Consider the following 21,213-nt stretch of genomic DNA (forward strand, 5'->3'; position numbering starts at 1 on the left):
TGAATGTTTTTTCTGCTTCTCCCTACCCAACTAACCCTCCGTATGAACAAAATCTTACTGCGGATGCGTGTGGGGGTAAAGGTCTTTTAGTATTGAGCCAGTGTGTCGTCTTGTTTTTCAATTCTACAAAAGATTCTAAGTTACCTTTCCCTAGTTCAGGGACTCCTGTCAGAACGACGACATAGGGGGTAGATCCTGGGGGCCAATCTATAGTTGGTAACAAACAGGCTTCTACATCAGATGTATCGCTACGATTTCCCCGCTTTGGTGTGACTTTTAAGTTTCCCCCGCCCATCAAATGCCTCGAGTCCTCTTTTTCTGGAGTTTTTCAGCATTCTTCGTACACTGGACACTTTCCAACCATTTTTGTGATAGGCCTGTTGTTAAATCACATCCAGGTGGTTTAGGTGTTGCAGATAAGGCCTTTGTTTTTCTTGTCTCTTTTGATACGGCAGATTTCTCATTGGTCACTAGTGGAGTTGTTGAGTTAGACTTTTTATTTAACTCAAGATTCGTTAAAGTCAGCTGTTTGAGTTTTTTCAATCACTCCTCCATGTGCTTTAATCTGTCAGTGATGGGCCTTATGGAGGATGTCAGAATCTCACCTAGTTTTACCCAGAAACTTTCCCCTGGAAGTGCAGAAGAACAGACTGTCATATTTGCAGGAATAGAGTCTGATCCCACTATGTGTGTCTCAGCGATAGACTGAGTAGTAAATATAGAGTCATTTTTGTCAGCTGGTAAAGTCGGATGTGTGTGGGGGTAAAGGTCTTTTAGTATTGAGCCAGTGTGTCGTCTTGTTTTTCAATTCTACAAAAGATTCTAAGTTACCTTTCCCTAGTTCAGGGACTCCTGTCAGAACGACGACATAGGGGGTAGATCCTGGGGGCCAATCTATAGTTGGTAACAAACAGGCTTCTACATCAGATGTATCGCTACGATTTCCCCGCTTTGGTGTGACTTTTAAGTTTCCCCCGCCCATCAAATGCCTCGAGTCCTCTTTTTCTGGAGTTTTTCAGCATTCTTCGTACACTGGACACTTTCCAACCATTTTTGTGATAGGCCTGTTGTTAAATCACATCCAGGTGGTTTAGGTGTTGCAGATAAGGCCTTTGTTTTTCTTGTCTCTTTTGATACGGCAGATTTCTCATTGGTCACTAGTGGAGTTGTTGAGTTAGACTTTTTATTTAACTCAAGATTCGTTAAAGTCAGCTGTTTGAGTTTTTTCAATCACTCCTCCATGTGCTTTAATCTGTCAGTGATGGGCCTTATGGAGGATGTCAGAATCTCACCTAGTTTTACCCAGAAACTTTCCCCTGGAAGTGCAGAAGAACAGACTGTCATATTTGCAGGAATAGAGTCTGATCCCACTATGTGTGTCTCAGCGATAGACTGAGTAGTAAATATAGAGTCATTTTTGTCAGCTGGTAAAGTCTTAGGTTGCCTACACTTTTTGGTGACCCCTGCCCTCTTCTGTTTAGGTATTGCTCCTGACGTAGTACTCATTGAAGGAATAACACCCCCTTTTTAGGTCTCGGCTAGTAATGCGCTGAAAGCGCGTTCTCGCCAGAGAACTATAGTCGGCGTCTCAGCTGTTTGAAGACGACGAAGTGAGACAAGACCTGGCTGCGCGCAGCTTTTTCCATAGGATAACGTTGTGCGCGCGGCCCGGTCTTGTCTCCACAGCATTGCACGGCAGTCCGGATCGTGTCGCGCGCCTCTCTAGAATGCAGGGGGAGTCTGCAGAGAGGCGCGCGGCGCTGATAATTTCGTCCCGTCTCTGAGCGTGGAATGCGGCTGGATTCAAATTACAAAGCATGCTGGCAAGACTCGTTTATATTTCTGACTGCTTCTGCCTCAGTGTGCTTCTAACTGCCTCCATCTATCTGTTTGCCTCTATCTAGCTGATCCTTTCGTATCTAACTCTCTATGTCTATCTGTCCCTCGCTCCTTCTGTCATTGCTGTAGCTCTTTTAAAGTCTCTCAGTCACTGTCTCTATTCTTCTGTGTGTCTGTCCCTTTTAGTGTGACTGTCCCTCTCCCCTTCTCTGTTTCTCTGTCTCTCTTGCTCATCCTCGCAGCCTCTCTTTCGTTTTAGACCCTGCCTCGTTCTCCTCCCTCTGTCTTTCTCAGTCGAAGCCCCTTTGGCTGACAATCTGACGAGCGTTCCGGGCACAGCCTGACCCTGCGTCAGTCACGTCTGTCTTAAAAATACCAGGGCCTCTGGTTGCACACAGTTTCCTGGCTTCCAAATCCACAAAGGGAATATGTGAGCTTTAGGAAGGCTTGGAATAGAGAACAAGTAATATCTTCACTCGCCCTCTATGAAAAACAAGCCCACCCACGTGGGCGGATGGACAGGCGCTTAACTATCCACCCACGTAAGTGACAGGAGTGAATCTCATATTTCAGATCTTAAACGGCTGGACTTATAAAGTGATTTTAATCCTAGCATCAGGATCTCGTAAACACAGATCCTTTGGTTATTTTGCTTAGAGCGGTGGGATTAGAAAATTATTTGTGTCAGAATGGTGAAGAGCCGGCACCCCACAGGCTTGCACCTGCAGTACAAGGCCATAGTCATTTCCCCCTGTGGGCTCACACTGTTAACAGTTCCCTTGCTTCCACAAAGAAGTGTGTGAACTGAAACCTATCTCTGTTGTTTCTGCATTAACTATCTACTGGCCGGTCTGTCCACTTGTTTCTTTTGCTGTTATCTTTCCCTTTTTTTGCTTCCTGGACAACAATAAGATGAAAAGCTCTTACTTTAAATAAAAGTTCATGTCATTTCTTTATGGTGATGTGCTTTGAACGGAGGGACATGGGTCGTATATTTAAAAACGTTTGCACCAAAATCTACCAGACAAGTGTACACACAGACACCACCACTGCCATACACACACGGATACCACCACTGCCGTGCACACACGGACACCACCACTCCCATGCACACACGGACACCACCACTGCCATGCACACACGGACACCACCACTGCCATACACACACGGATACCACCACTGCCATACACACACGGACACCACCACTGCCATGCACACACAGACACCACCACTCCCATGCACACACGGACACCACCACTGCCATGCACACACGGACACCACCCGTGCTTAATATGTAAAAAAAAAAGTGCCAGGGCTTTCATTTGTAAAAAATTAAGTGAAAGGGCACTCGTCAGGAGGCTACTGTAGTTTGCCATACAGATTGCCCCTGCCAGCATTGCCAATGCTTTTAACAACACAACTACTAACATCAAACCCCTTACAAGTGTGTCAATCTGGACTATTTCAGGCTGCCAAACCTATAAGAATGGCTTGGTCGGCAAGTAATTTTTGATATATATTGAATTAATATTGTACTGTTGTTGTGGTCATCACTAAATTGGCCACACAGCGCCGCCATGTGGCAGACTGTCACAAGCACCAGTGCTGACAATTAAGTGCTGCGTGGAGCACTGGAAACCACTGGCTCAAATTAAGCAGGGTTGGCAAGACTAAGTCAGAGGGGTCTCTAGAAATACCACAGGCACAAGTGGATGTAAGATTTCGATGCGTAAACAAGACCGACCACATCCCTCTTCTGGTTCTTGCTCGTTCGGCCATTTCTCTTGTACTTACCTTTCACTTTACTCACGCATTGTCTGTCTCCCATCTCTATCCTTTCATACCCTGTATAGTCTAGTTTTTTTCTTTCCTCGGTTACACTACCTGTCTCTCTCCGTTTTCGACTTTGTGCTTCTTTTTTGCAAAACATTCTGTGCTGGACTAGTTGCATATTACATCTAACTTGCCCACTCTCAGGCAGTGGAGCCGAATCCGCCGCATGTACATTTTAGCAGCGATTAACCACAACTGACATAATGGCTGACACTGCAAGAGTGCAATGGTCCACGACAGTTATCTAAATTCGAAGTTGCCAACATTTGAAAACAAGCATTTGCAATGTAATAGGTCTTGCATTTACGCGACTTTGAGGTATTGGCATTATAAATGAAAATGACTTTTATTTATGTTTTGGTTTTTAAAACATAAATAAAAGACCTTGTCATTTACAATGTCAAGACCTTAAACTTGCGTTCATTTACAATGCTAATAGCTCTAACTTTTGCAATGCCGAGACCGTTGCATTCTAAATGCTTGTTCTGCTAGTGTTTGTGCTCTGGTTGATACACCTTCAGGTAAGGTTATAGCTGGGATTTGTACGTTTAATGACTGTGTTTTTATGACTTCATTTGCACTGATACTAGTGAGATCGTCAGCTATATCGCTGATTAAGTCCATAGCAACTGAGTCATTGGTTGTATTAATATCTACGCGTCCCTCTGGACTGGTGGACAAGACGATAGTACCCAGAGAGGACCGTTTATTAAATGATGGATCCAGAGAAAGCCGGCGTTCAGTTAAGTCAATTTCGCGGGCCAGAACTGATGCAGCTCTGATGATGAAGTTATTTAAGGTTCCAGTCACAGTGCCCCCAAGTGTAGCAGTATTTACTCTTACTGGGTGATCGGCCATGATGAGTCAGAATAGACACGATGAACAGATACAGGTTTAGAATAATACACTTACTGGTTGTATTTGTCTGTCCAGATGTTTGGGAGGTGGCCCAGCCCAGCCTCTCAGGCCTCCAACGGGCTCAAAAGGGCCCGCCCTTGGCCCGGGCTTAGACCACGCGTGGGCCCGCGACGCGCGGGCTCTCGTCACTTTTAAGCGCCTCCGGGCGCAGAATTGGCGGTAGCGGCTGCAAAGGATCCCGGGAGTTGTAGTCTCCCTACGCCCAGCGGCCGCAAGATGGTGTGCTGCGGCGGCGGGAGGGAGAACACGGCAGCCAGCAAAGGTCGGCAAGTCGGGAGGGCCAAGGTGAGCGTCTCCCCGCTAAAATAAAGCAATGTCCTGAGAGCATAACATAGCCGATGTACCTAAAAGGAAAATTGATGGCCATCCAATTAGGTGTACTGCCATCCTTGGCTGACCGTTCATCATGGAAATATAAAGGCCCAAATTCATGCAGATTGTGGGATGCTGTGAAGGAAGACCTCATCCATTTTGTTTGCATATGCCCACTTTTAAAGAATGATCACTAAAAATCATTTTCAACAACTGGTGCGTCCGAACCTGCAGGATGGTCATTATAAAGAGCCTTAATCATTTCATTTTCATTTATAATCTTTATTTCGGCTCAATAGGGCCATAAAAGATACATAAAAACAAGAATTACAAACAAGGTCTATATAAAGAATTGATAATCTACGGATACAGTTAGGAAATCTTAATACTAAAAACTTGATTTAAATAATCTAAAAAGGCATCTAGCTATAAAAAGCACATAAGAATCATCACTTAAATCCATCTTATCATCAATTCCCATTGCTAGTAATATTTTTAAAATCTGAGAACATATGTACAAAATAGCAGCAAGATTTTATGACCAGTTACATTGGATTTGCATTACTAGTGTCTTTATAGCTTCAGACCAGCTTTGTTACGTAGAAAACTTATTGCTAGCAAAAATCTACTGACACTTAAAACTATCACCTGCCTGGTGTCGGCCTTGAGGATAATTTCCGCTTCTTTATATGAGCGCACACCTAAGTAGCGACAAACAGGGTTAATCCATCTTTTCCTAGCTGCCTCATATAATGGACAAAAGAAGAGAATATGGAACTCATCTGCTTTTGTATTGCTTAAACACAAAGTACATAGATCACTGGTCTTTTCTTTAGTGGTACTTGTCCACCTGGCTATGGTCTTATTTGTTTTCAGGATTCCATATCTAAAGTTCATATATAATATTTTAGACAAAGGTGGTTGAACCTCATCAAAAAAATGTTCGAAATAGGGACTATCTTTAAATACAAGAAAGTTACTTGTCAAGGTTCCAACTGTTTGATCATTTGACATACTGTGATCAATGTATAACCAAAATGCTGTTTTCAGTAATTTTTTCGAGTTTTGGGTCAATGTTAAAGGCTCTTCCCAAAACTGTACCAAGCCAATTCTTTTTAACTATGCACGCACGTGTTTTAGCCAAACATTTGTAGTATTACAATCTATTCTCATTATTTCTTGGAGGCCGTTTTTATAATCAAGTAGCTCTGGTGTTCACCCACAGTGATAATGGTCTCAAGATAGCATAATGGTCCGTGCGTTTCATATTTAAATCTAGCAATACAGGTATTAGTGGTGTACTAATCGGCAGTCGCAAGAGTGCCCTGTAAAATTTATTTTTACTATTCGCGAAAACATTCCTACACATAGGCCCCCATATTTCCGCCTCATATAATGCAGCGGACTGGGCCTTGAACTTAAAGACCTCAAGTGCCGGGGAAACTACCTTATTAAGACTCTCCCCATGTTTTTTCATAATTGGTAGTGTGTTCTGTTTTAGTAACATTCTGCTTTTTTCTACTTGGGTTTTCGGTGTTACTTTTGAATCCAGTGAAACGCCCAAGTATGTAAAGTTCTGCGTAGGTTCTATTTTTTCATTATTTAAGGACAGATTCCCCCTAAAGGTTTTATGGGGATTTATGGCCATGTATTTAGTCTTATTTGTATTAATTTCAAGGCCCTTCCTGTTGCAATAAGTTTGAAATAAATTTAAAAGAGATTGCAGTCCGCTAGGCGTTTGAGATATCAATATAGTGTTGTCTGCAAATAAAAGGGAAGGAACCCTTTGTCCATTCAATTTCGGTGCATCATTGTTACAACCTTCCAAGTATGATGGGATATCATTAACAAACAATGAAAATAATCAGGGGTCTAGCACACATCCTTGGCGTACTCCCCTCTTGATTGGGATAGCGTTTGTTAATTCACCATTTGGACCCCATCTTACTTTGGCAAAATTGTTTTCGTGCAATCTTATAATCTGTTGCAGAAGACAATCAGGGAGCCCTTGAGAATGTAATGACTCCCATAACAATTCACGTGGTATGAGATCTAAAGCAGCCCTAAGATCTACAAATGCAACATACAGATGTCCTTTCCTTATGCTAACATATTTCCAGCATATGCAACAAAATCTAAAAACCTGATCTACAGTGCTTATTCTGGGTCTAAAGCCTGCTTGGAACATCGTGAGGACAGAATTTTCCTCAACCCATATATTGATACAAGTTAAAATATGCCTTGCATACATTTTTTGTAAAATGTCTATTAAACTAATAGGGTGATAGTTCCCTGGATCATTCCTATTGCCCTTCTTAAAAATTAATATGATTTCCGCCCCTCTCCAGCTATCCGGCAAATCTGCGCCTGCTGCTAGGGCATTACATAAATAATTAATGTAGGGTGCCCACACATTAATTTCGTGCTTATATAAATCGCCCGGGACTTTGTCAAGTCCAGGTGCCTTTCCATTTTTAACTGCATTAATAGCTGACACTGTTTCTTCCAATTCAAACTCCAGTTTTGTTACACTGGGGATTAACGATGGTATATCCTTATTCAGAACCCCAGTATTTTCTGGCGCCCTACATAGCTGGGTAAAGTGTTCAACCCAAGTCATTTCATCAAGAAAAACATCCCTAACCACTCCTCCCGTGTGGTTCCCCTTTGCCACCAATCTCCACTTGGTCCTTATTCTTAGCTGCCATGAGCATATCTGACCAACTTTCCTCATTCCAATTTGCCCTCGCTTTCTCTTGTATTTTCTTGTCATCTCTTCTAGCCTCCTTAATCTCAGTAGAATCCTTTTTTTTATTGCTTGTAGCAGTCTGGCCTTGCCATTACGGCAATCCTTATCATACTAAGGTTTTGTATTTAGCATATTTTTAACATTTTGAGTGGCTTTTTTTGGCATTCTAGTTACCAATGGTATTAATGATGTTAAAAACCATTGTGTAGATCTACAAAGGTACTCCCTTCAAGTGGTATACTTAGGTGCCTAACGAATGTATCAGCCAATAAGCTGTAAATTTCCCCCGTCTTAACCCTCGAAGCCTTGTTGCTATAGATGATGTTGATGGCACTTCCACCTCAGGCTGTACATTAATGTTGGGAGTGTGATTTGCCAAGGGGCTACCTAAAATAGGGGAAGTCGATACAATGCGATTACTCGTCGACATTTGCAGTGAGTTGAGTGAGTTTGGTTGGGCGGATTCCTTGTATGTTTGGAGTTTAGATGGATCTTGAGATAATCTTCTTTCTGCAAAAGCAATTTCAAGGGTTATAATAGATTAAGCTCTTAAAATGAAATTGTCGAAGGTCCCCGCTATACATTTTTGCTTGCGCATAATAGTATGCTATGTTTGAACTCTCTGTATACACAATTCGAAAGTGAGATTATTTCACTAATCTACACTAGTGGGAATTCTTCCCTGCTCTCAATCCAAAAACGAAAGATACCTACACTCGATTTGGAGTTGTGGCTGTCACAGCCCTCCAATTACAATAGATAAACTGTGTAAACAGTGAAATACACACCCTTTCTCCTTGTCATCCTCACTGCTTTGTTAAACAATCAGCTAGCAAATATTACACAATGCTAGGAGGTCACAAATCAATAAACTCTGTTCCTCTTTACCCAAACACACCCTAATCTATGTGAGGCCAAATCTAATCAAGGAAATAGTTGGCAGCAGATATCAACAGATGATACTACGGGCTAGATGTAGGTAAATGATATTTACCGATTCATAAATACCGAATTTTACCGATTCTGTATTTATGAATCGGTAAATATGAAGGGGGGAGATGTAGGTATTTCCAGATGTGGAAATACCGAATCGTTAAAATTCGATATTTACCGATTCGGTAAATACCGAATCGGTATTTCCTGTTGATTCCTATGGGCTTCAATCAATGGGAAATACCGATTCGGTAATTATCGAATCGGTAAATACCGAATTCTGCAAGGGTGCATGGGGTGTCACTTTGACACCCTCTTGCACCCCAAATACAGGCATGTCCATCACCACCCCCCTTTTCCAAAATCCATGTGGCACACAGACATGCCCTAAGGGCATGTCTGTCTGTCACATGGCTAGGTGTGCATGCACACATGTCCATGCACACCTTGATTCGGTATTTTACCACCCAATTGATTTGGGTGGTAAAATACCGAATCTGTACTGACTTTGGGACTCAGAAGAGTCCCACCTACATTTGGATTTACCGAATCGGTAAAATTACCAATTCGGTATTTTATAGAATCGGTAAATTTACCGAATCAGTAAATTTACCGATTCTGTAAAATGAATGCCCCTACATGCCAAATCTTAAATACCGGTCGGTAACGGCCGAAATCGGCCGTTACCGACCGGTATTTCGGCTCCTACATCTGGCCCTATATGTATAAGCATACCCAATAAAGTTCTATAGTTGTTTGTAGATACAATAGCCAAGGGGGGTGGCCCAGTCCAGCCTCCTTCGGCCTCTGACGGCCGCAGACGGCCCCGCCCTTGTCCCTGGCGTCTCCCGACATGTTCTCGCACACGTTCCTCGCAGCGGGTGCCGCGATGAGTTATGTAGCGGCAGCAAGGTACTGTGGGCGTAAGTGGGGGTGCCTCACGGCACAGATGGCGGTAATACCGGAGCTCCTGGGACTTTGAGTCCATCGGGATGACCACGCTCGCTCGCTCCAACAGTGTCCAGAAAGCAGCAAGGTCCTTAACAGCAAAGCGGCACCCGTGCAGTGGGTGCCGCGAGAAGTTATGTAGCGGCAGTAAGGTCCTGTGGGCGTATGTGGGTGGGCCTCACGGCACAGATGGTGGTAATATCGGGGCTCCTGGGACTTTGAGTCCGTCGGGAACACCATGCTCGCTCCCCCAACAGTGTCCAGAAAGCAGCAGGGTACTTAACAGCGAAGCGGCACTCCCTTAATCCATTTAGCCCACAGAGTAACTGTAAATTGATGTGATTTCAGGTTTTACATTAAAAATTATTGAAATCAAGTATATATACCTTTGGAACCACATTTTTAATTAGAAAGATTCCTCAATTTAGCCTACCAACAATAACAGATGATTTTATCAGCACTGTAGCACTTTGTAAATGACTGCAACTTTTCGTGGACTAGATGGTACTATTTCCCCAAAAAAACATGGATTTAGGCCCAGATCTCTGTACTGAGGTGAATGTATGACATTGTTCTGCATTCTGTCCATCAATTGTTGTTTTTGCATTTGCCACCCGAGTGGGACATGTATGCCCAGACTTGGGTCCAGTGCTCTCCATGCTACTGGAGTCAAGCTATCCTGACGGCTGATGGGTGAAACCCTGAAATCTGTCCTAAAATGCTCGTTTCCAGTCCAGGGAGGACCTGGCCTGGCAGTTTGGGCTGGACTGTTCCCATTGGGCACAGGGTCAAGACTGATTTGCATATGGCTGGGTACAACTTCAAACTGGAATGGCATGGTGAGCAAAATAACGATGGATTTAAGCCCAGATCTCTGTACTGGGGTGAATGTATGACATTGTTCTGCATTCTGTCCATCAATTGTTGTTTTTGCATTTGGTACTATTTCCATGGCATTAATCCATCCGATCTTTAGCATAGCCATACATTATTGATACTCCTTGTGTATATGAGAAGTCATTTAAATTAAGCTTATCCCCACACCACACTGCAACATCAGGGGCATTCTAACACAAACTTAGATGACTAACATGTTTATCAGCACTGTGGCACTTTATAGACGATTATACTCATCAGTGGTTCAATACTTGATAAGCCCATGGCTCTTAGTAAGCAGGGAGCTCGACAGAACGATAATGTACTAATTAAAGTAGAATTGGCCCTCAGGGATACCACTATCCTATGATCTACACTCGCTTCTGACTGTAGTCTATTTTATGGTTGTAATTTTAAGCACAACACGTCCTTTCGATGTTTTATTCATCATATTATTAGGAAATAATGAATATAAAGCCCGATTGTACAAGTCAGGATGTAGTAAATCATGTTGTGTAAACAATTTTAAGAGACAATTAATAATCATGTACTACACTTCACCAGTAATTTGTGTTTTATGTAGTTTTATGTGTATATGGTAACATTGTCATGGTTTTTATTAACTTAAAACAGTACAGTTTTTTGACAGTACATCTCTGATGCAATGATGTGTCTAGATGTTAGATGCTGTCTGTCATGCATGCAGGGTATCTCACTCTATGTTCCTATCCTTGAGCGAAGAGTACAGATTATGTAGCAGGATAAGCTTTCTAAAAATAAGCAGCATATGCAGTGTTACTTGGAAACAAATCATGAATAATAAATATGCAAAAGGTAACAGGGCAAAAGTGAATAGGATTAAAACAAAGTCAGCTAGTAATGGGTAAAATCTAAAACTAAGAGGAGAACCAAAGTGGGCTCAAGAGGGCTTTACCACACTGCTCTACTGGGATTTGTGGGTTCTTTGTATTCATGGGTGCTGTAGTTTTCCATTAATATTTCTGTTTCATACTCATTCTTTCTTGGCTGCTGGGAATAAAAAGTGAAGAGGAGACTGCATAATATTCACCCCAGTATCCTTAATAGGACTGAAAATTCCTGTTTAAGACTGCTTAACATTTAGGATGAAGTACTGTCTAAACGCAACTATAAACATGCTACCATTACTGAGTCTTTCAAACAAGAATCTTACAAAGAAGCGAATTAAATATAAAATGCATTGCCAATTATAGCGTGTAAAAGAGTTTCGGAGAGGTTGGAAGAGGTTCAAATATTGTTTATTTCGAGTGGGAGCTATTAGTAGTTTGGTAACATACCCAGCTTATAGTACACATGTTTACAATGTGAAACACAAGAAATGTATGTTAGTTACACAAAATAACGTAACTGTTTCCTACCTAGGACTTGGACATAATCTACGGCTCTCTTTACAAATTAAAGGCCAAACTCTGATCTCCGTTGAAACAACATTTCGCACATTGATCGGAATTAGGAGTTTTGTATAATTATAACACCCTTGCAGTTTTACCCTGATACATTATGGCAGATCCAAACTGCCCAAATGTATTGGGGAGAAATTGACCCAATAAAAGCAGTTGCGGCTGCTGCATGTAAGAGCGGTGGGCCAGTGACATAGGAAGGGGGGTGCGGTGGGTGCGAGCCGTCCTGAGGGGGGTGATAAAATGTCACTGAGGGGGGGTGACAAAATGTCAAAATTCTGGGGCATATTATCAAGACAGGCGATAAAGTTATCGCTGTTTTAGCGGCAGAAAAATGCCACTAAAACGGCGATAATGGGCTTGATAATGTGCCCTATGGAATTCCAATTGAAGCCCATGTTAAATGCAAAGGACTTCTAACATGGGCTTCAATTGGAATTCCATAGAGCATATTATCAAGCCCATTATCGCCGTTTTAGCGGCAGTGTTCTGATGCTAAAACAGAGATAATTTTATCGCCTGTCTTGATAATATGCCCCTCTGTTCTCCCAGCTTTCACCTGCCGTCTTCAGTGTGGCCCTGTCGCAAGGAGGCAATCCGTGGATTCGCCAACATCCCCCCCAAGGAGTCCCGCTGCGAGCCGGCAAATGTAGGTACCACCCGGGCTGTCTCAGGTCTAGCTATGTCAATGGTGGTGGGGCTGACTGGGGGGTATTTTGAGAGACGACTACGAGGGAAAATTAATTATTCATTTGATTTTCCCTTGTGGTCGTCTCTCGAAATACCCCCTAGCCGGACCCACTGCCCCACTGCTCTTACCTGCAGTGGCCATGGCTGAATAAAAGACAAAACATGCTGAATTTCTTGTACTTAAATACTGAGGGGCAGATTTACAAGCCCCTTGCGTCACTTTTTGTGATGCACTGGCGGCACATTTTAGTGCCCCATATTTACAAGGACAGGAAAAGCTACCCTGTGTGACTTTTCCTGTTCTTGTAAATATGGCCCCTTTTCATGCAGCACTTTATGTGAAAGGGGCAATCCATGGGTGTTGCTGTGGGTGTTCCCGCACAACACCCGTGGTACCCGACACATTTCCAGATTTTACGAGAAATTGTAAATCTGTAAATGCATCTGAACGCTTCACCTCCCCAGGGGAGGCAGAGGGAGGCGCAACGGGGAGAAATGTATTCATTTCTCCTTGTTTTTTCCCTCTTTCTATGCATGCTGCAGCATACATAGAAAGAGGAAATCACCTCAGATGATTGTTTATGTACAGGAAGGTGTCCCTTCCTGCACGTAAACAATCAGTAAAACAATGACGTTTTGCAAGTTCTATGTGTGCTAATGCAGCACACATAGAAGTTGGAAAACTCAATTTCTGATTGTTTATGTGCAGGAAGCGAACCCTTCCTGAACATAAACAATCTCCCCACGATGCAGGCATCCGTGCACCATGGTGCAATGGTGCCCGTGCCGGCGCATGGCAGCAGTTTGCGCGCCAGTGCAGGGGTAGCACAGAAATGCAACATATTGTTGTAAATATGTTGCAGCCCTGTGCTTTGAAAGTGACTCCGTGCGGCGTAGCCAAATCGCTTGCGACATGCACTGAGTCACTTTCCTTGTAAATCTGCATCTCTTGTCTCATTTTCTTATTGAAAATGCAGAATAGCAGATATTCACAAGTGAGTAATCACTTATGCTTGGGTAATGGGCCCCCCACCATTATTCCCACTAACTTGAAATGAGGGCCATGGTGTTCTACTGTCAGCAATATAGCGACTACACCAGACCGCATGCTGGCGAATAAAATGATTTAAAACTAGCAGCACGCATCTAAAAAGCACTCTACTTTGTACGAGATATTATCGACAGACTCACTTAGGGGATTGGAAGTTAACAAATTAAAGTTTCGGTAATGATAAGGCACACCAGGAAAAACTCAACTGCAAATATAATTTTGAAAGTGCATAAATTAAAGGAAAGTACAGGCTACTGAATTTTAAATGTTGGAAGGAAAAGCTAGTGCCCAATGCGCATGTCGCTTACAGCCCAAAAAATAAGACTGACAAATTGTGGGGCATATTATCAAGACAGGAGATACATTTATCGCCGCTTTATCGGCAGAAAACTGCCGATAAAGCGTCGATAATGGGCTTGATAATCTGCTCTATGGGAGCATATTATCAAGCCCATTATCGCCGCTTTATCGGCAGTTTTCTGCCGATAAAGCGGCGATAATGTTATCTCCTGTCTTGATAATATGCCCCTCCGTTTGCAAGCAAATTCATTGCACGTGTTCCTTTGGATACATTCATGTTCTATTCATGTCAAGCACTTTTTTCCACGTCCTTGTATCAACCACCAGCTGCACAATGAGAAAAATATGTGTGTGGCGACCTTCGACCTAACCCTGTGCTGAAGGGAAAAGCCCGGAGCTAACTGTCACTTCAGAGACTCTGTTAACGGTGTCTGTGAAGAGCGAGCCAATGGGGAGAGCGGGGGAGTCACGGCCGCTCCACTCCGGGAAGATTCATTTGTTGTTCAACAACTAAAGGAAACTCAATTCAGCAGCGTACTTGAGACCCGGGCAAAATGAGAACTTTACTATATACCCAGGTGACTGGTCTTCGAGCAGTGTTCTCACGGTCTTCTGTAGGAGAAGCCTGTATTCTTTGCAGTTATAATACACTCAGGCCCTCAGATTGCGTGACTGTTCATTCCGGCGGGGCATTAACCAGTGTTATTGGCCTCAATGGAATTTAGGTGGTGGTAACATACCGCAGGGTGGTGTTAACTAGGCGCGGTATTACGCCACCATTTCAAGATACTCATTTCACGAATGGGGATAAAATCCTATTTCATTACTCGAACTGGGAATGATACTTTAACTATCTGAAATATAATTTATCGACAGCAGAATTCATTTTTGGGGTATTTTTTTTTTAATTAAAGAGTATTGTGTTTTTTCCTGTTGTACTGCACATCGCATGTCAGATACCAGGAAATAGTCAATCAAGGGCCAATCTTTTTATCAAGGCCCACAGGGAAGAAACACAGCCCTTCGAAGAGATCGCAGTGGAGAAGTACGGGGTATATTATCAAGGGGGACGACAGGCACTTTTTGCCGGTTTAACAGCCGTTTTCGGCCGCTAAGCAGCGAAAATTCTATCGCCCTATTATCAAGCTGTCGCTAACAGCAGTTAGCGACAGCTTGAAGGCGATAGCGAGCGGTTTGGGGCCTGCTTTGCATGTCAGCGATATTTATCGCTAATGACATTCAAAGTGGGCGTACCCAACCCGTTAGCGACTGAAAGCAGTCAATAGCGTCGCTGTCACCTATTCACAAGGCTGGCGTAGCGATGGAAATATTCCCGCAAAAAAGAACGCCTGCTCTGACCAGTTCTTAGCCACGTTATCCAATGGGAGGTGGATAACATGGCTAAGAGCATTTCGTCGCTAATGCGAGAATATCGCTATATTCTCAGCGATATTCTCGCATTACGCCGCTATCGCTGGATATTTTAGCGCAATGGAGAAAAACATTGCTAACAGCATGTTTTCTCCGCTAAAATATCCAGCGATAGGCAGCGATAAAAAAAAAAGTCGCTAAGCGCATTTAGCGATAAATATCGCTAGTTGTTGGTAATATGCCCCTACGTTTCCCAGTGTGCACATGGGGCACCATTTAAGTGACACATTTCACCTCACCAAAGTGTGACAAGGGCTAATATGAGCCGTGTAGACGTGAACAGGTGCAATGTCCTAATTATTTGCTCTAGCCACTCATGAGTTTTTTAATCTATTTTAAATATGTTCTTCTCTATGGCAGATTTGATTCATGGATTGATTTTTGTTAAAGAATACATACTGTGTTTTAATGTTTTTTAAATCTATTATTATGCTCACCAGGTGTAGAGTTCCATCAAATGCGTGGCGCGCTCCTTCAGGTACGCAGCATGGCCTTGGCAGCACGCAGCAGGGACACACACCAGGCACAGAGTACAGTCTCGGCCGAAGGTCACGTGCGACCTGGGACCCATTTATTTATCCCCTCGGACCGAGCCCGGTCACGAAGGGTGGTGCAAATGCAACACTGTAGGGTACTGGCCGGGTGGCCATCTACATCCCTCCTTTCTTTTATTTTTTTTTATCTCAAAATATTTTATTGAAGTAAATTTGACATATACAAAGATAAAAACATTTGTCACAATTCTTGGCTGTTACGACAAAGTATACTGTCTGGCTTGTGGTGGAGCACGAGAGAGAAGGAAAAGAGAGAGAGAGAAGAGGAAAAAGAGGGGGGGGAGGTTTATCGCTCCCAATGGGCATCCAGGGCCGCCCACATATCACCTCTGGCCGTGTGATTCACGACCTGGTGATTGGCGGTGATGTTGTCTGCCCCTCGAGAAATGTTATCCAGTTGAACCAACGTTTGAACGTGGCTTTGCTCGTGTTCTTCCAGTTCCCTAGAATTGTTTTGGCGGCTGCCGTTAGCAAAATGTCAACTAGTTTGCGGTTCGCCTTGGAGTCGTGCTCTGTGGCCAGGAAGGCCATGGTTATGCCTGCTAGGCCTCGTTGTTTGTGGCAGCCTGTAAGCGTGTCTATGAAGTTGTATACTTTATGCCAGAAAACCTTGACCTTGGGGCAGTCGTATAGGACGTGAGCCAGGTCTCGCCTAGCTTTGTGGCAGTTCCAGCAGGTGTCACTCTCCCTAGCTCCTACTATTTGTAGCTTGGCCGGGGTCCAGTGTAGTCTGTGTAATAGCCAGTATTTAGTTTGGGCTAGTTGTGGGGTTACCTTGTTTTTGGATGCTGAGGTCCACAGTCTGGCCCTTTCATCTTCATTTAGTGGTCCCTGTAACTCCCCTTCCCAGAATGTTAGTGTTTTGTTGTTTAGTGTTGTGGTGCGTGGTGTGATGAGTTTGTAAATGTAAGCGGTTTGGTGGCCTATCTTGTTTAGATTTTGTGAGTACCGTATGATGGCTGGTATGTGTTTCGAGAGGTTGGCTTTGGTGATGGCCGCCTTGATCCTGAGGAATTCATAGAACTCCTTGTTTGGTAGTTTGTGCGTGCGCTGCAGTGCTTCAAATGTGAGTGGGTTGCTGCCCAGATCTAGTTGGACCGGCATCGTGATGCTTCTGCTATACCACTCTTTGTTCTCTAGTATCCTCCCTTTGTATGTTACCTTGGAGTTGTACCATATTGATTCCCATTTGGAGCCTTTGATGCTGACCCCCAGTTCTCTATCTACTCTAAGTAGTGCCGTATTTGTGTTCCTGATGATTGCATTCTTTGCTTCTGGGTGTCTGTTGGCCGTTAGCGCCATGATTGGGTCTGCTCCTCCCAGGATGCATCTTTCCAAGTCGAGCCAGACCGGCACGTACTCTGGTGTCGGGGAGATCCAGTGTATGCCCTGTTTAGCTAGGCAGGCCATCTGGAAGGCCTTGTAATTCGTAAGGTTCAGCCCACCTTGGTCTTTCTTTAGTCTAAGCTTTGATAGGCTGATTCTGGCCCTTTTGCCCCCCCAGAGGAATGAGTTGATTGCTTTGTCTATATTTTTGTGAAAGTCTGAAGTCAGGGTTAGTGGCAGCATGCTCAGCAGATAGTTTAGCATTGGTGTGATTATCATCTTGATCGTCTCGACTCGGCCCCACCAGCTGATGAATTTGGGACTCCAGGCTTCTAGCTTGCTCCTGATCTTCCTCAGCATTGCCTCCTCGTTGTGGTCTAGGGTCGACCTAAGGTCTCTTCCAAAGAGGAGGCCCAGGTATTTCAGGGGTTTTGTTTGACACGCAAGTCCGGACGTACCTAGGACTGTCCTTGTTGTGTGGCAGTTCATCGGTTTGCATATCGCGGTTTAGTTTATATCCGGAGACCTGCGCATACTCCTCAATGGTATGCATCAGGGCCTCTATTGATGTTTCTGGGTCGCATGTGGTGAACAGGATATCGTCGGCATATGCTGCCAACTTGAAGGCTTATCCTCCTACTTGTACTCCTGTTATTAGCGGGTTGTTCCTGGTCATGTAGAGGAGTGGTTCTAGTGCGAGTAGTGATAGTCCCGGTGATAATGGGCAACCCTGCCTTGTCCCCCTTTCCAGGGAGAATGTGCACGGGGATTTTTGTAGAGTGACATGACCATTCCCCGGTATTTATCCCCTAGTCCGAATTTGCGCATGCATTGGTCGAGGAAGGGCCACGAGACTCTATCGAAAGCCTTTTCTGCGTCAAGCGCAATCATGACTGCCTTCTCCATGTTGTTTGCTGTGCGGTTTATGAGGTGACAGAGTAGTCTGGTATTGTCCTGTGAGAGTCTGTTATTTAGGTAGCCTACTTGCGATTTATGTATGAGGTGAGGTAGATATGTGTTTAGCCTTGCAGCCATTACTTTTGCGTAGATTTTGCAATGTACGTTTATTAGCGAGATTGGGCGATAGTTTTGCGGGAACTGTGGGTCCTTCCCCTCTTTGGGGATGACGATGATGTTTGCCTCCGCCATCGAGTTAGTCATACTGCCTCTGTCTGCGCACGTCTGGAAGACTCTGACCATTGTCTCTTTTAGCAGGGGTTGAAACTGTTTATAGAATGCCGCCGTGAATCCGTCCGGCCCTGGCGCTTTATTTGGTTTCAGCGAGTCTATAGCCATCCCCACCTCGGCTCCAGTTATGTCCTGCTCTAGTGAGTCTCTTTGTTCATTGCTTAGTTTGGGCAGGTCAAGTTTGTCTAGCAAGTTTGCGCCACCGTCTGCCCCTCGTGATTTGTCCGCTGTGTACAGTTCCTTGTAGAAACCCCTGAAGGTTTCCAGGATTAGCTTGTTGGCCGTGTGGGTATTGTTGTTTTTGTCTGTGATCGCTGCGACCGAGTGCTGCCTTTGTTTGGCTTTCAGGTATCCTGATAGGGCCCTGCCTGCTTTGTTTGCTGAGCATAGGTTGATGGATTTGTATTTGTTAATCCAAGTGTTTGCCCTTTCACTTAGTATTCTGTTCAGTTCGTACTTCTTCTTTGTGAGTGTGGTGAGGGTGTTCCTGTCCACCAGGTTCGCGCTGTGGTTCCTTTCTAGATCCTTTATCTGGCTTTCCAGTTCTGTGATTTTTTTTGTTCCTGCTCCTGTTCATCCTGGCTTTGATGCTCAGGAGCTTCCCCCTTATTGTGGCTTTTAGTGCTTCCCATAGGGTAATGGTGTCAGTGTCTGCGGTGTCGTTGAAAGTTAGATATTCCTTAATCGCCTCTTCTACCTCAGTTATGTTAGTTGGGTTATCTAGTATGTCGCTGTTGAGGCGCCAGCTACTGTTTGGCTTCTCGTTGTGTTTCCCGCTTATGGAGAGGGAGATGTGAGCGTGGTCTGAAATTGTTATGGGGCCTATTTCCGTTGTTTCAGTCAGGTGTGTGTGGGTGGCGGACATGAGTATGTAGTCAATTCTGCTGTATGAATTGTGTGGGTGCGAGTAGAACGTGTATTCTCTGGCGCTGGGGTGTTGTAGTCTCCATGGGTCTGACAGTGCTAGTTTGGCGCATAGGTTTTTGAGTGTTGTCTGCTCTTGCGTTGTGTGGCTGGGCCTGTGTGGGTGTCTGTCCATGGCGTTGTCCATTGCTTAGTTCATGTCCCCTGCTGTGATTAGCAGCTCCCCTGGTGGGATGTCGCTGAGTTCGCTTCCTACCTCTTCCCAGAATTTTTTGTCTGTCGGGCCATAGATGTTGGCTATGTGTATAGTCTCTTCTCCTCTTTTGATACAAGTGAGTAACCTTCTGCCTTTTGTGTCTGCTCGGTGGTCGTGTACCCTGAACTTTGCTTTCTTGCTGATGATGGTAATCACTCCTCCCTTCTTGTTTACGGCTGGTGAGCATACCACCTCGCTTATCCAGTTTGCCTTGAGTCGATTTGCGTCCTCTACCGAGACTCTGGTCTCTTGGAGGACATATATGTCGGCCTTGAGTTTATTTAAATGTTCTAGTGTCTTCCGGCGTTTAACGGGGTGGTTAAGGCCCTTGACGTTTAGGGATACAATCTTGATATCTGCCGCTATTTGCGCTAGGGTCGGTGTGGTGGGTGTAGTCATGGTAGTTTGCGTGTTTCGCTTGTGCCTGCGCCTGTGCTAGAGTTGGTCCATGGTGGCAGATTTGGGTCCACAGAGGTTACCTCCCACCCCGCATATGCGGTCCCCCCCGGGGTGTACTTGGGGACTGGGGTGTGTAAAAGGACAGAAAGAAGGAAAAAGAGAAAAAGTGACTCCACAAGGTTATGATTGTCCGTGCCGCATGGCTCCCCGCCCGGCCCTCTCCCCCCTCCCCCTCTTCCCCCCTTTCCCCTGTCAACGTACTGTAAACGTGCGACAGCAATGGTCCTCCGCCCCCTGCCCCCCCGGGATCAGTACTCCCACCCCGCCCCCCGCTGTGCTGTGCGTCTCTGGTAAAGGATATTCTTTTCAGACTGCTGGTGCCTGCACGTGGTTCGTTCATCCCTGAGAGATACATAATACTGTAGGTAAAAGTTGAAAAGTTCCGAGTTCAAGTTCAAAGGTCCGTTCAAGGATCAAAAGTCTGCTGAGGTAGATGTGTCGTACAGAGTGTTCTGTAGTGTCACCTGCAGTTCTTCTCCCCGCTGTGTGTTTGTAGCATTCTTGACTGATACGTACTTTAGGTAGTAGGTCTAGGTCGCAGGCCTGCAGTGCCCAGCAGACAAGAGGGAGATACTTGTTTGTAGTGATCAGTGGTGCCGCCGTGTTGGCGTGTTGAGGTAGACGTTGTTTAGGTATGTTGACGCTGCTATGCTGCCAGGGTTGTATCTTAGTGTTTAGTGACCGCCTGCCTCGCCTGTTTCCGAGCCGTCTGATGATGCCCTCCTTTTCCCTGTGCCTGGGCTTGGTTCTTCCATTAGCTCTGGTTCCGGTCCTTGGAGGTATCTGCGTAGGTCAGCAGGGTCGTCAAAGGTGCGCGTGCCTCTCCTGTCTGATATCCTCATTTTTGCGGGCCCTGCAAAGCGGCACGTGATGTTAGCTTCCTTTAGCCTCCCTCTGAGCGCTAGGAAGCCTTTCCTAGTTTCCACCGTCCCCTTCGAGTAGTCTTGGGTGATTATTATCTTATGGCCATTCCACTTCGCTGTTTGGCCTTTCCGCGCAAAAGCAAAAATTTTGTCGGTATGGTTTGCTCGCAGGGGCTTGCAAATGATTGTTCTCGGACCTTTCGTCTGCTGCTGCTTCATCGCCGGTACTCTGTTTGCCTTGTCTATCTCGAAGTTCCTTTCGAAGTTGAGGCCTGTCAGTTTGGGGATTAGGGTTTCTAGCATTGCTGCACACGTCCCTGCGGCCTCTTCCTCGCCTTCTGGCACCCCCAGGATCCTGATGTTCCCTTTCCTGTTTCTGTCCTA

Source organism: Lissotriton helveticus, chromosome 2_2 (genome assembly GCF_964261635.1).
Source record: "Lissotriton helveticus chromosome 2_2, aLisHel1.1, whole genome shotgun sequence".
In the NCBI taxonomy this organism is placed as follows: Eukaryota; Metazoa; Chordata; class Amphibia; order Caudata; family Salamandridae; genus Lissotriton; species Lissotriton helveticus.